This window comes from Bombina bombina, chromosome 1 (assembly GCF_027579735.1).
Source record: "Bombina bombina isolate aBomBom1 chromosome 1, aBomBom1.pri, whole genome shotgun sequence".
Taxonomy (NCBI): domain Eukaryota; kingdom Metazoa; phylum Chordata; class Amphibia; order Anura; family Bombinatoridae; genus Bombina; species Bombina bombina.
In genome coordinates, this window is record NC_069499.1 from 554874669 (window position 1) to 554889021 (window position 14353).

Below are 14353 nucleotides of genomic sequence, written 5' to 3' on the forward strand. Positions count from 1 at the left end.
ATATGACTACTATTGTGCAGAAGAAGAATGCTGTATCTTAAGAGTAGTTTGTTTTAACTTCAATACTGCTTCATCTGTTTATTTTGCTGAATTCTCAAGGTTAGGCAGGTTAGTCACATAGTTAACTATTATTTTATTATACATTTCTCTTGTAAGGTGTATCCAGTCCACGGATTCATCCATTACTTGTGGCATATTCTCCTTCCCAACAGGAAGCTGCAAGAGGATCACCCACAGCAGAGCTGTCTATATAGCTCCTCCCCTAACTGCCACCCCCAGTCATTCTCTTGCAGCTCTCAACAAGGGAAGTAGCTAGAGAGATGTGGTGAATTAGTGTAGTTTATCTTCAATCAAAAGTTTGTTATTTTTAAACGGTGCCGGCGTTGTACTGTTTTTTTTACCTCAGGCAGAAATTAGAAGAAGAATTTGCCTGAGGTTTTTGATGATCTTAGCAGGTTGTAACTAAGGTCCACTGCTGTTCTCACACATAACTGAAGAATATGGGGAAACTTCAGCTTCGAGAACGGCCTGCAGAATTAACTGCCCTGAGGTATGTTCAGTATATTATTTTCTAGAGGATGATAAGAACTAGAAAATGCTGACAGTGCCTGATATAGTTAAGGTAAGCCTGATTGCAGTGATTTAATAAACGACTGGCATCATGCTTGCAGTAAAGGGTAATTTTCATATTACTTTCTATTATGGCTTAGTATGTAAAACGTTTGCATATATATAAAGAACGTTTTTTACTGAGGTGATAAATCTTTATTTGGGGCCTAGTTTCCACATGACTGTGATTTTACTCCTAGGAATAGTTTTTTAAGGCCCTCTGACTTTGAGTGCATGGTGGGAGGGGCCTATTTTCGTAGAGTTAATTGCGCAGTTGTTTTCACATTCTGAGACATCCAGCTTCCCTAAAGGAGTCCCCTGAAATATTGGATCTCTGTAAAGGGTTTTTTGTGCCTACAAAAGTCGTTTTATGGGAAGGTAGGAGCCACAGTAGAGCTGTGGCAGTTTGCTTGTGACTGTTATAACGTTTTTTACCGTTTTTTTGCTTCGTTTTTGAACCTGAGGGGTTAATCATCCATTTGCAAGTGGGTGCAATGCTATTTTAGTCTATTATATACACTGTAAAAATTTCATAGAGTTAACTGCTTTTTTCACTGTTTTGCAGTTTTTGTGTTTGTTTTTTTCCCTTAAAGGCACAGTACAGTTTTTTATATTCTGCTTTTTCACATTAATTAAAGTGTTTTCAAAGCTTGCTGGTCTCATTACTAGTCTGTTAAACATGTCTGACATAGAGGAAACTCCTTGTTCATTATGTTTAGAAGCCATTGTGGAACCCCCTCTTAGAATGTGTACCAAATGCACTGATCTTACTATAAGTTATAAAGATCATATTCTGGCTTTAAAAGATTTATCACCAGAGGAAATTGACAAGGGGGAAGTTATGCCGACTAACTCTCCCCACGTGTCAGAGCCTTATTATTTCTTATTATTTCTAGAGAGCCTTTAACTCCCGCTCAAGGGGCGCAAAGTACATCTAGCGCGCCTATTGCATATACTTTACAAGACATGGCGGCAGTTATGAATCATACTCTTACAGAAGTATTGTCCAAACTGCCAGGGTTACAAGGAAAGCGAGACAGCTCTGGGGCTAGAACAAATACAGAGCTCTCTGACGCTTTAGTAGCTATGTCTGACATACCCTCACAATGTGCAGAAGCCGAAGGAGAGCTTCTATCTGTGGGTGATTTTTCTGACTCAGGGAAGACACTTCAACCTGATTCTGATATGTCTACATTTAAATTTAAGCTTGAACACCTCCGCATGTTGCTCAGGGAGGTTTTAGCAACTCTGGATGACTGTGACGCCATTGTAGTCCCAGAGAAATTGTGTAAATTGGATAAATACTACGCAGTGCCTGTTTACACTGATGTTTTTCCAATACCTAAGAGGTTTTCAGAAATTATTACTAAGGAATGGGTAGACCAGGTGTACCGTTCTCTCCCCCTCCTGTTTTTAAAAAGATGTTTCCCATAGATGCCGCTACACGGGACTTGTGGCAAACGGTCCCTAAGGTGGAGGGAGCAGTCTCTACTCTAGCGAAGCGTACAACTATCCCTGTCGAGGACAGTTGTGCTTTTCTAGATCCAATGGACAAAACAATTGGAGGGTTACCTTAAGAAAATTGTTATTCAACAAGGTTTTATTCTCCAGCCCCTTGCATGCATTGCCCCTGTCACTGCTGCTGCGGCCTTCTGGTTTGAGTCTCTAGAAGAGGCTCTACAGGTAGAAACCCCATTGGATGATATCCTTGACAAGCTTAAAGCTCTTAAGCTAGCCAATTCATTTGTTTCTGACGCCGTTGTTCATTTAACCAAACTAACGACTAAGAACTCAGGTTTTGCTATTCAGGCGCGTAGGGCGCTATGGCTTAAATCCTGGTCAGCTGATGTTACTTCAAAGTCTTAGCTTCTCAACATTCCCTTCAAGGGGCAGACCCTATTCGGGCCTGGACTGAAGGAGATCATTTCTGATATTACTGGAGGAAAAGGTCACGCCCTTCCTCAGGATAGGTCCAACAAATTAAGGACCAAACAGTCTAATTTTTGTGCCTTTCGAAACTTCAAGAGTGACGCAGCTTCAACTTCCTCTAATACAAAACAAGAGGGAAATTTTGCCCAGTCCAAGCCGGTCTGGAGACCTAACCAGGCTTGGAACAAAGGAAAGCAGGCCAAAAAACCTGCTGCTGCCTCTAAGACAGCATGAAAGATCAGCCCCTCGATCCGGTAACGGATCTAGTAGGGGGCAGACTTTCTCTCTTCGCCCAGGCTTGGGCAAGAGATGTCCAGGATCCCTGGGCATTGGAAATCGTCTCCCAGGGATATCTTCTGGACTTTAAAGCTTCTTCCCCAAAAGGAAGATTTCATCTCTCACAATTATCTGCAAACCAGATAAAGAGAGAGGCATTCTTACATTGTGTTCAAGACCTCCTAGTTATGGGAGTGAACCACCTAGTTCCAAAGGAGGAACAGGGGCAAGGCTTCTATTCAAATCTGTTTGTGGTTCCCAAGAAAGAGGGAACCTTCAGACCAATCTTAGATCTCAAGATCCTAAACAAATTCCTCAGGGTCCCATCCTTCAAGATGGAGACTATTCGAACCATCCTACCTATGATCCATGAGGGTCAGTATATGACTACCGTGGACTTAAAGGATGCTTATCTGCACATTCCGATACACAGAGATCATCATCGGTTTCTCAGGTTCGCCTTCCTAGACAGGCATTACCAGTTTGTGGCTCTTCCCTTTGGGTTAGCTACGGCACCAAGAATCTTTACGAAGGTTCTGGGGTCACTCCTAGCGGTCCTAAGGCCGCGGGGTATAGCAGTAGCCCCTTACCTAGACGACATTCTAATACAGGCGTCGAATTTTTAAATCGCCAGGTCCCATACAGACATTGTTCTGGCATTCCTGAGGTCGCATGGGTGGAAAGTGAACGAAGAAAAGAGTTCTCTATCCCCTCTCACAAGAGTTTCCTTCCTAGGAACTCTGATAGATTCTGTAGAAATGAAGATTTACCTGAGAGAGGCCAGGTTGTCAAAACTTCTAAATTCCTGCCATGTTCTTTATTCTACTTCTCGCCCTTCAGTGGCTCAGTGTATGGAAGTTATCGGCTTAATGGTAGCGGCAATGGACATAGTGCCGTTTGCCCGCCTACATCTCAGACCGCTGCAACTCTGCATGCTCAGTCAGTGGAATGGGGATTACACAGATTTGTCCCCTCTACTAAATCTGGATCAAGAGACCAGGGATTCTCTTCTCTGGTGGCTATCTCAGGTCCATCTGTCCAAGGGTGTGACCTTCCGTAGGCCAGATTGGACAATAGTAACGACAGATGCCAGCCTTCTGGGCTGGGGTGCAGTCTTGAACTCCCTGAAAGCTCAGGGCTTGTGGACTCAGGAGGAGACACTCCTTCCGATAAACATTCTGGAACTAAGAGCGATAGTCAATGCTCTTCAGGCTTGGCCTCAGCTAGCTGCGGTCAGGTTCATCAGATTTCAGTCGGACAATATCACGACTTTAGCCTACATGAACCATCAAGGGGGAACAAGGAGTTCCCTAGCAATGTTTGAGGTTTCAAAAATAATTCTATGTGCAGAGGTTCACTCTTGCCATCTATCAGCTATCCATATCCCAGGAGTAGAGAACTGGGAGGTGGATTTTCTAAGTCGACAGACTTTTCATCCGGGGGAGTGGGAACTCCATCCGGAGGTGTTTGCACAGTTGATTCAACTTTGGGGCAAACCAGAACTGGATCTCATGGCGTCTCGTCAGAACGCCAAGCTTCCTTGTTACGGATCCAGTTCCAGGGATCCCAAGGCAGCGCTGATAGATGCTCTAGCAGCGCCTTGGTCTTTCAACCTGGCTTATGTGTTTCCACCGTTTCCTCTGCTCCCTCGTCTGATTGCCAAGATCAAGCAGGAGAGAGCTTCAGTGATTTTGATAGCACCTGCGTGGCCACGCAGGACTTGGTATGCAGATCTGGTGGACATGTCATCCCTTCCACCATGGACTCTACCGCTGAGGCAGGACCTTCTACTTCAGGGTCCTTTCAACCATCCAAATCTAATTTCTCTGCGTCTGACTGCTTGGAGATTGAACGCTTGATTTTATCAAAACGTGGTTTCTCTGAGTCAGTCATTGATACCTTAATTCAGGCTTGAAAGCCTGTCACCAGGAAAATCTATCATAAGATATGGTGTAAATATCTTCATTGGTGTGAATCCAAGGGTTACTCATGGAGTAAAGTCAGGATACTCAGGATATTATCTTTTCTCCAAGAAGGATTGGAGAAGGGATTGTCAGCTAGTTCCTTAAAGGGACAGATTTCTGCTCTGTCTATTCTTTTGCACAAGCGTCTGGCGGATGTTCCAGATGTTCAGGCGTTTTGTCAGGCTTTAGTTAGAATCAAGCCTGTGTTTAAACCTGTTGCTCCGCCTTGGAGTTTAAATTTAGTTCTTAAAGTTCTTCAAGGGGTTCCGTTTGAACCTCTGCATTCCATAGATATCAAGCTTTTATCTCGGAAAGTTCTGTTTCTGGTAGCTATCTCTTCGGCTCGAAGAGTTTCAGAGTTATCTGCCTTGCAGTGTGATTCCCCTTATCTGATCTTCCATGCAGATAAGGTAGTTTTGCGTACCAAACCTAGGTTTCTTCCTAAGGTGGTATCTCATAAAAATATCAATCAGGAGATTGTTGTTACGTCACTGTGTCCTAATCCTTCTTCAAAAAAAGAACGTCTTTTACACAATCTTGACGTGGTTCGTGCTTTAAAGTTTTATTTACAAGCTACTAAAGATTTTCGTCAAACATCTGCATTGTTTGTTGTCTACTCTGGACAGAGTAAAGGCCAAAAGGCTTCAGCAACTTCTCTTTCTTTTTGGTTAAGAAGTATAATCCGCTTAGCTTATGAGACTGCTGGCCAGCAGCCTCCTGAAAGAATTACAGCTCATTCCGCTAGAGCGGTGGCTTCCACATGGGCTTTTAAAAATGAGGCTTCTGTTGAACAGATTTGTAAGGCGGCGACTTGGTCTTCGCTTCATACTTTTTCTAAATTCTACAAATTTTATACTTTTGCTTCTTCGGAGGCTATTTTTGGGAGAAAGGTCTTACAGGCAGTGGTGCCTTCCGTTTAAGCGCCTGCCTTGTCCCTCCCTTCATCCGTGTCCTATAGCTTTGGTATTGGTATCCCACAAGTAATGGATGAATCCGTGGACTGGATACACCTTACAAGAGAAAACAAAATTTATGCTTACCTGATAAATTTATTTATCTTGTTGTGTATCCAGTCCACGACCCGCCCTGTCATTTTAAGGCAGGTGTTTTTTATTTTTAAACTACAGTCACCACTGCACCCTATAGTTTCTCCTTTCTTTTGCTTGTCTTCGGTCGAATGACTGGAGGTGGCAGTTAGGGGAGGAGCAATATAGACAGCTCTGCTGTGGGTGATCCTCTTGCAGCTTCCTGTTGGGAAGGAGAATATCCCACAAGTAATGGATGAATCCGTGGACTGGCTACACCACAAGAGAAATAAATTTATCAGGTAAGCATAAATTTTGTTTTTTTAATATCATCTGCAGTGGTTTATAGAAGTTTCTAAAAATAATGTGTGGTATGGCAGTACTGTTCTCAAGAATTTCATTGTGAGCTTAATAGGAACATTCCTATGTATGCCCTTACTACAGTTACTATAGTGCTGAAAATAAAATGTATGCTTACCTGATAAATTATTTTCTTTCAGAATGATGATTGTCCACAGTCCTCCATAACATATGGGATATATTTCCCACCACTACGAGGTGGTCAAGAACCGATACAAGAGCTTTAAAACCCTCCCACGTCCCATCTCTCTCTTAGTTTTACATATAGAATATGAAGGAAAGGTGGGAAAAGGAAAACAGGTTCTATAAAGGTGTCTTTAGAACTGTCACCCAAAAATTGAAACGGGCGGGGCCTGTGGACCATCATCATTCTGAAAGAAGAATTTATCAGGTAAGCATAATTTTTTTTTTCTTTCAGAAAATGATGATGGTCCACAGTCCTCCATAACATATGGAATTAATACCCAAGCCGATGGTCTATGTTACGGAAATGGTGGGACAATTTTTCTGTCAGTACTTACCTGACACTGCAGCTTGACGGACTTTCCTGCCAAAAACTGCTTGCTAAAAAGCAAAACCTCAAGCAATAAACTCTGAAAAAAGACGTTGCAGCTTTGCAAATTCACTTCACAGATGTAAATTCTTTCAAAAACCCACAATGTTGCAATTGCTCTTAAAGAATGAGCTTTAATGCTCTTAGATAGGTGATCTTCCAACTGTCAAGAAAGTCTTGAATATTTTCTTATGACTTAAAAGGCAAACACTATCTTAGTAGCTTTTTTCCCCTTACTAGATTTAGTAGTGAAAAAACAAACTAGAAGTTTGACTGAAAACTATAGTTGCTTGGACATAGAACTTCAAAGTGTTTACTATAATAAAATTATGTAATATCTTACTTTGAGATCTTGATAGAAAAGAGAACCTTGAGACAACAGAGTCTGTCTCAGAGGAAAAAGCTATGGAAAGCAAAAGGACATATGCACTAGGTCCGCATGCTAAGTCCTGGAGCAACTAATATTACTAACGTTAACTCCTGATTGATCCAAAAAAGACTCTTGAAATAAAAATAAACAAAGGAAACAGGTATGCTAGATAAAAGTCCCATGGACACACCCAAGGAGGTGACTAATATTTGAACCTAGGATCTTGTGATCTTGCACAATAGTTTGGATGTGTGAGATTTTAGAGAGAGGCCATTAGAAGTATGTCCTGTAAGCTCATTGGATCAATAAGCGATCAAAAATGTTCTATGGAGAGACCACTCTCATGGATGGACCGATCAACTGCTGGTATGATCTAACTCCCAGTTGTTCACACATATTATGATTGCCAATTGGGATCTATAATTGCTCTCTGCCTACTTATTGCATGGCCAGTAGACTGCAGTTAACCTTTGGGATAACTAAATAGGCCACCACCATGATGATGTCTGACTGGAAACAGATAAACTTTCCTCCTTTAATAGAGGCCATGGCTGACTAGCCCGAAAATACGGAATGTTGATTGGTAACCTTGACTCAAGACCAAGACTTTTGAAGGAAGGATGTCCCAAGGGACAAAGACAGATTTTGTGTCTTTAAGAAAAAGGTTGACTGATGGAGAAATCCAAAGCAATCTGAGTGCCAAATGTAGATAATTTATAAACTACTAATGTAGCATAGCCATTAAATGTGTCTTGAGTGAAGAGGGAGCTAAAGAAACTGTGACTGAGCAGCAACCAAAAGACCCACTGCCTCCATACACTAAGCTACCAATAGATTAAGCTCATTGTAGGAAGAGACACACCTTTAGAATCTTAATAATGCAAACTTCCGTCAGGAAAATTGATGTATAAGGTCTATTATGACTCCTGTAAATGCTACCCTCATAGCAGGATATAAGGAGCTATAGGTACATTGTATCCCACACAGAATGGCATACTGGCAGAGTTCTGCAGATATACAAAAGCTCAGGAACTGAAAATAATCCCTATTTTTAGGGAAGTGCAGATAAGAATCCTAGAGGTCTATAGTAAACTGACCCTTGATTAAGGAAAAAAGACTGTGAGGGATGTTCCCATTATACAAGAGGAAATCCAGACCAATATGTTTAGGGATATGAAATCCAGGGTAGGGCTGTAAAATCCCTTGAATAAAAATATAAAATGGGGTAAAATGTGTGTGTGTGTGGGGGGGTGGCGGTTTAGTGGTTAATTAAAAAAATGTGTTAGTTGCAATGTGGGGGGGATTGCGGTTTAGGGGTTAATATAGTGTAATTAGATATTTTGCGTTGTGGGTGGGTGGTGGATTAGGGGTTAATAACTTTAATAGATACCTTGCGATATGGGGGTTGGCGGTTTAGGGGTTAATACATTTATTAGTTATTGCGGTGGGGAGATGGCGGTTAAGAGGTAGATATTGCGCATGCATTAGGTGTTTGATTTTATCATAACAGCGAGCGACGGGTAAAATATACGCGCCACACTTGCATGCGGCGCCGTATAAGTGATCGAGTCTCATAGTGTAAGGTCGGGTTACATAGTAGCTAATTAATTTTCAAGAAATCTGGCATCGGAGGGAAGCCTTAACACAACGCTAACTTACACCTTCACGAAAAGGGTGACTGCATGCAATGCGCTAAATAATTCAATAGAAACCCGGTACTAAAATAGAGCCATAATTTACTGTTAGCTTTCGGCAACTTCGGTAGCTTGCGGCTCTATTTTTAACTATATAACTATTATGTATATTTTATTTTTAGCGTTAGGAGTAAAAACTGTAATTTTAACCATGATTGTACTGAACAGGGAGAATTCTCTCTGAACATTAGACTGTTGCGGCTAAAATCTATGCAAAATTTGGAACATATTTGCAAAATAAACAAGTATATGTATTTTGAGAAATATTGGTAACTGACTCCTCTATGGAAATAACAACGGGGCAGAAATATGTTGTTCCATGTTTGTACTTATATAAGAGTATACAATGACACCTTATATAATAAACCATACAGAGAAAACCTGGTAGAGAGCCCTCTACACTATAGTAATACTCAATCAGACACTTATACAATCTCCCCATGTAATCAGCTTTATAACCCCAGAAATAAGAAGATGCCCTAATTACTCCCTGGCATCTCCTATATGGTTACTCACCCCTTTCCTGGGTTTGGCAGGCACTAAAATCAGATTAGAATCTGTTTAGAAGTAGGCCTCAACTGTTGTAACTGAGATCTAATCACAGAGGCTCTGGATTGGGAGACAAAGGCCCAGAAACACTGAGGGGGCAGAGCTACAGTCAGGAATAAAGCTGGAGTTTTTTTGCTCTTTGTGAATAAAATATAGTGCACCAAGCATAATAATCCTGGTAATTTATTTTGTTTGTAAATAATAATCCTATAAACCCTATCAAAATGTGTTTCCCCAGCCTAACTAGAGCTTGCTCTATTGAACCGCATCATGCACTAAGCTATTGCCAGTTCTCTTAACTCCTTAACTACCGGGACTTTCAGAGATGAAATTGCCCAAAATACCGAAGATTTTTTTTAGCATTTTTGCTATCACTCTATTTAAACAGAAATAGAGCTTTGTTTTTATTTACCTGTTAAAACAATATATATTTTTTAAAGTGGACAACCCAAGGTATTGATCTAGGCCCATTTTGGTATTCAGTAAACATTTAAACCCATCTCTAATAATAGGCTGACCAATCACAATTCACATTTGACTAAGTGGGAGTGGTTATACATATGTCACAGTTGAACCCTTTCTAGTTACACTGTTAACCCTTTCTTAACCACATGAATATTTTTCATTACATCTTAATTCTATATATACACAGCCTATTAGCATTCTAAGAAAGTAGGCACAGAATAAACACATCATAGTGGTTATAAAATACTGAAATTTAAAAAAGGAGAGAAAAACAAGAAATCAAAAACTCAAGAAAGTTAAATTAATGGGTTGAGATCAAACTCCCTGTTCATACCCTTTGGATACATAGAATCCATTTTCCAGATCCACTTGGCCTCTTTATACAGCAAGTCTTTTTGTCTATCACCTCCTCTAGCTTTATGTTTAGCCTGGTCTAAGACCATAAATCTTAATTGACTTACATGGTGGCCCATTTCATGGAAGTGGGATGGGACAGGTGAATCTCTTAATTTTGGGTTTCTCATAGTTGACTTGTGTTGTCCTATGCAGTCCCCCACCCTTTGGGTAGTCTCACCAATGTATAATAGCGCACATGGGCATTTAAGGGCAAAGACCACATAGGAGGCGTCACATGTATAGAAGCCTTTAATTTTGTATTTAAAACCTGTGTAGGGATGTGAAATCTCTCCTCCCTTTATCACACTGTTGCAGTGTACACACCCCAAACATGGGCCATGTTTCGGTTTACCAAAATATGGTGTATCTTTTCTTCTGTTATGTGTGATCAGTCCACGGGTCATCATTACTTCTGGGATATAACTCCTCCCCAACAGGAAATGCAAGAGGATTCACCCAGCAGAGCTGATATAGCTCCTCCCCTCTACGTCAGTCCCAGTCATTCTCTTGCACCCAACAACTAGATAGGATGTGTGAGAGGACTATGGTGATTATACTTAGTTTTTATGACTTCAATCAAAAGTTTGTTATTTTACAATAGCACCGGAGCGTGTTATTACTTCTCTGGCAGAGTTTGAAGAAGAATCTACCAGAGTTTTTTACTATGATTTTAACCGGAGTAGTTAAGATCATATTGCTGTTCTCGGCCATCTGAGGGAGGTAAAAGCTTCAGATCAGGGGACAGCGGGCAGATGAATCTGCATTGAGGTATGTAGCAGTTTTTATTTTCTGAATGGAATTGATGAAAAAATCCTGCCATACCGTTATAATGACATGTATGTATACACTTCAGTATTCTGGGGATGGTATTTCACCGGAACTACTCTGTTAAAGGTCACTAATCCTTTTAATAAGTATTTGTCATGTTAAACGTTTTTGCTGGAATGTAGAATCGTTTACATTGCTGAGGTACTGAGTGAATAAATATTTGGGCATTATTTTCCACTTGGCAGTTGTTTGCTTTAATTGTGACAGTTTCGTTTCTCTTCACTGCTGTGTGTGAGAGGGAGGGGCCGTTTTTGGCGCTCTTTGCTACGCATCAAAAATTTCCAGTCAGCTACTCTTATATTTCCTGCATGATCCGGTTCATCTCTGACAGATCTAAGGGGTCTTCAAACTTCTTTGAAGGGAGGTATATTCTCTCAGCAGAGCTGTGAGAATTTTATATTGACTGTGAATAAAAACGTTTGCTCTGTAATTTTTATTTCAAATTTAATTATTGTTATTTTACTAATGGGAACAAAACCTTTGCTAAAAGTTGTGTTGTTTTAAAGTTTGATGCTATAACTGTTTTTCAGTTCATTATTTCAACTGTCATTTAATCGTTTAGTACCTCTTTGAGGCACAGTACGTTTTTGCTAAAAAAGATTATAACCAGGTTGCAAGTTATTGCTAGTGTGTTAAACATGTCTGACTCAGAGGAAGATATCTGTGTCATTTGTTCCAATGCCAAGGTGGAGCCCAATAGAAATTTATGTACTAACTGTATTGATGCTACTTTAAATAAAAGTCAATCTGTACAATGTGAACAAATTTCACCAAACTGCGAGGGGAGAGTTATGCCGACTAACTCGCCTCACGCGGCAGTACCTGCATCTCCCGCCCGGGAGGTGCGTGATATTATGGCGCCTAGTACATCTGGGCGGCCATTACAGATAACATTACATGATATGGCTACTGTTATGACTGAAGTTTTGTCTAAATTACCAGAACTAGAGGCAAGCGCGATCACTCTGGGGTGAGAACAGAGTGCGCTGACAATACTAGGGCCATGTCTGATACTGCGTCACAGCTTGCAGAGCATGAGGACGGAGAGCTTCATTCTGTGGGTGACGGTTCTGATCCAAACAGATTGGATTCAGATATTTCAAATTTTAAATTTAAATTGGAGAACCTCCGTGTATTACTAGGGGAGGTCTTAGCAGCTCTCAATGATTGTAACACCGTTGCAATACCAGAGAAACTGTGTAGGTTGGATAAATACTTTGCGGTACCGGCGAGTACTGACGTTTTTCCTATACCTAAGAGATTAACTGAAATTGTTACTAAGGAGTGGGATAGACCTGGTGTGCCGTTCTCACCCCCTCCAATATTTAGAAAAATGTTTCCAATAGACGCCACCACTCGGGACTTATGGCAAACGGTCCCTAAGGTGGAGGGAGCAGTTTCTACTTTAGCTAAGCGTACCACTATCCCGGTGGAGGATAGCTGTGCTTTTTCAGATCCAATGGATAAAAAATTAGAGGGTTACCTTAAGAAAATGTTTGTTCAACAAGGTTTTATATTGCAACCCCTTGCATGTATCGCGCCAATTACGGCTGCGGCAGCATTTTGGATTGAGTCTCTGGAAGAGAACCTTAGTTCATCTACGCTAGACGACATTATGGACAGGCTTAGAGTCCTTAAACTAGCTAATTCATTCATTTCGGAGGCCGTAGTACATTTAACCAAACTTACGGCTAAGAACTCAGGATTCGCCATACAGGCACGTAGGGCACTGTGGCTAAAATCCTGGTCAGCTGATGTTACTTCTAAGTCCAAATTACTTAATATACCTTTCAAGGGGCAGTCTTTATTTGGGCCCGGTTTGAAAGAAATTATCGCTGACATTACAGGAGGTAAGGGCCACGCCCTACCTCAAGACAAAGCCAAAGCTAAGGCTAGACAGTCTAATTTTCGTCCCTTTCGGAATTTCAAAACAGGAGCAGCATCAACCTCCACTGCACCAAAACAGGAAGGAGCTGTTGCTCGTTACAGGCAAGGCTGGAAACCTAACCAGTCCTGGAACAAGGGCAAACAGGCCAGGAAACCTGCTGCTGCCCCAAAGACAGCATGAACCGAGAGCCCCCGATCCGGGACCGGATCTAGTGGGGGGCAGACTTTCTCTCTTCGCCCAGGCCTGGGCAAGAGATGTTCAGGATCCCTGGGCGCTAGAGATCATATCTCAGGGATACCTTCTAGACTTCAAATTATCTCCCCCAAGAGGGAGATTTCATCTGTCAAGGTTGTCAACAAACCAGATAAAGAGAGAAGCGTTTCTACGCTGTGTACAAGATCTGTTATTAATGGGAGTGATCCATCCGGTTCCGCAGTCGGAACAAGGACAAGGGTTCTACTCAAACCTGTTTGTGGTTCCCAAAAAAGAGGGAACTTTCAGGCCAATCTTAGATTTAAAGATTCTAAACAAATTCCTAAGAGTTCCATCGTTCAAAATGGAAACTATTCGGACAATCTTACCCATGATCCAAAAGGGTCAGTACATGACCACAGTGGATTTAAAAGATGCTTACCTTCACATACCGATTCACAAAGATCATCACCGGTATCTAAGGTTTGCCTTCCTAGACAGGCACTACCAGTTCGTAGCTCTTCCATTCGGATTGGCTACGGCCCCAAGAATCTTCACAAAGGTTCTGGGTGCCCTTCTGGCGGTACTAAGACCGCGAGGTATTTCGGTAGCTCCGTACCTAGACGACATTCTAATACAAGCTTCAAGCTTTCAAACTGCCAAGTCTCATACAGAGTTAGTTCTGGCATTTCTAAGGTCGCATGGATGGAAAGTGAACGAAAAGAAGAGTTCTCTTTTTCCTCTCACAAGAGTTCCATTCTTGGGGACTCTTATAGATTCTGTAGAAATGAAGATTTACCTGACAGAAGACAGGTTAACAAAGCTTCAAGATGCATGCCGTGTCCTTCATTCCATTCAACACCCGTCAGTAGCTCAATGCATGGAGGTGATCGGCTTAATGGTAGCGGCAATGGACATAGTACCTTTTGCACGCCTACACCTCAGACCGCTGCAATTGTGCATGCTAAGTCAGTGGAATGGGGATTACTCAGATTTGTCCCCTACTCTGAATCTGAATCAAGAGACCAGAAATTCTCTTCTATGGTGGCTTTATCGGCCACACCTGTCCAGGGGGATGCCATTCAGCAGGCCAGACTGGACAATCGTAACAACAGACGCCAGCCTACTAGGCTGGGGCGCTGTCTGGAATTCTCTGAAGGCTCAGGGATTATGGAATCAGGAGGAGAGTCTCCTTCCAATAAACATTCTGGAATTGAGAGCAGTTCTCAATGCCCTTCTGGCTTGGCCCCAATTA

The 14353-nt window shown here is 41.6% G+C and overlaps 1 protein-coding gene across 2 annotated transcripts in view; it reads left to right on the plus strand.

Annotated features, from left to right (window-relative positions):
* The window catches only part of SATB2 (SATB homeobox 2), a 443446-nt gene that overhangs the window by 257448 nt on the left and 171645 nt on the right, over positions 1-14353 (plus strand). The window lies entirely within an intron of this gene.